A 1,857-nucleotide genomic window follows, 5' to 3' on the forward strand; every position below is an offset into this window, starting at 1 on the left:
AAGTCTGTAACTCTGACGGTGTACAAATGGAACCAAATGAACCCTTACGGGTTCATTTGATTCCATTTGTACACTATAAGAGTTAAGGGGAGACCTTGAAATTTGAAAGTTTGAGAAACTGGGTTAATATACAGTATCTGAACAAAACAACGCAAGACAACATTCAAGGAAGAGATAGGCATAGCCATTATAATCGGGAGGATTCGGTCATTGCTACAACTGAGGCAGACGAGATGAGAGGGGGGAAGGAAAAAGGGTGAAGAATGAAGCCAGGACCTGCGATGGCTGACTGAGCTTCAGTCTGCTGTTACAACACTGTATCAAACAGCGTTCCCACATTCCCACACTGTCCTACTAAAAGTTCTCTCCCTCGCACACCCCCACCTTCCTGCTCTCTATTCTTTCATTTGTGTGTGTGTGTGTAGCTAGGAAGCCCTAGATAGGACAGTACAGCCAGTACAGAGTACAGCGTGTGTGTGTGTGTGTGTGTGTGTGTGTGTGTGTGTGTGTGTGTACAGTATGTGTATCACATGTGGTTCACATCAGCAGAAACATGTGTAACAGTGAGACGAGTGAGTGAGACAGTGAGTGAGTGAGTGTGTGAACGAGTGAGAACTGTTAAAGTCATATACTGTAGATATAAATATAGATACACTGGGAAAATGGGCTAATCATCGCTGCCAGTGCTCTTCACTTTAAGAAGATGAAATCCGTTCCCAGATTGTGGAAAAGGAAGACACACACACACAAGCATGGACACTCAGACACATACTACATGCACAAACACAAGCATGCACTCATAGTCTCTCACAGACACACACTACATGCAGAGACACACGCAACGACACAGCCAGAAACAAGTCTCTACCCGTTTTCAATCGCTATAACAACAAAACCTTTACATTTAAAAGAAAACACATTGTACAACTTACTTGGGTGTACTTGCCTCGTCCTCTCCTCGGGTCTTCACGCTTTTCTCTCTTTCTCTTACTCCCTCTGCGCTGAGTGTGTGTGCGTGTGTGTTTAGCAGTGTGAATGAAGCTCCATGCGCTCTGGGCAGACAGTCCCCTCCCTTCGTGGGTCAGGCTCTCCTCCCACCTCTCACAGTATGCTGTCAGTGGCTGGCGAGTTCCACTACCCTGCCCTCATGCAGCAAACACCTGAGCTCCTGCATTGGCCTCGGTGCCAATTCTAATCGTTAAAGCGCACTCATCATTGCCAGCTTCTTTACTCAGCAGACAGTGCCAGACACACATCCTGTCCGTCCGTCCAGCCTCTGTCTACTTTGCCCTGGTCTTTTTTTTTTGTCCTTATGAATGGGAACCCCAGGGTCTGGACGCGTCACAGCTGCTTGGAGAAACTCACACACACACCCGCACACCTCAGACGGAAATAGCAAAACCACAACAATCACATCACGGCATTACCCAGACAAGACAGGAATTTTCCCGCCTTAAGTAGAAGACAAAGTGCAGTCTGGCTTGGAGATGTGAACAGATAAGCAGAGGGCTGACGGCATATGAACTGTCTATTCTGCTTCTAAAGGGAGTGTCTCTTTTACCCTGTCACTTTGCAGCAGAACGGAAACTCGATACCCTCGCGTTAAGTGTGACAGACAGACACGTACGAGTATGCACACGCGCGTGCACGCACACAGGTAAAGTGAGTATCAAGGGCCCCATTACCTTTAGGGCTTGACCAGTAATACGGTACCACTACCCCCCCTTCATACAGAAAAGGCCATCCACTGGTTCTTGGAGTGTGGAAATCATTGCTGCGTCTTACATTTCACTGTGGTGGGAATTATCTGGGGACCTTACATCATCACAGCGCGGGGAAAGACTCTTGTTGGAAGGG

At 47.5% G+C, this 1,857-nt stretch overlaps 1 protein-coding gene across 1 annotated transcript in view; it reads right to left on the reverse strand.

Annotated features, from left to right (window-relative positions):
* nhsl3 (NHS like 3) overlaps nucleotides 1-1,170 on the reverse strand; it is a 54,034-nt gene extending 52,864 nt beyond the window's left edge. The window contains exon 1 of the mRNA XM_080734905.1: nucleotides 933-1,170. The gene's annotated coding sequence lies outside the window, so the exon portion shown is untranslated. The remainder of the gene's footprint in view (nucleotides 1-932) is intronic.
* Between the last annotated feature and the right edge of the window lie 687 nt (nucleotides 1,171-1,857).

The sequence above is a fragment of the Nannobrachium achirus genome (genome assembly GCF_963921795.1).
Source record: "Nannobrachium achirus genome assembly, chromosome: 10".
Taxonomy (NCBI): Eukaryota; Metazoa; Chordata; class Actinopteri; order Myctophiformes; family Myctophidae; genus Nannobrachium; species Nannobrachium achirus.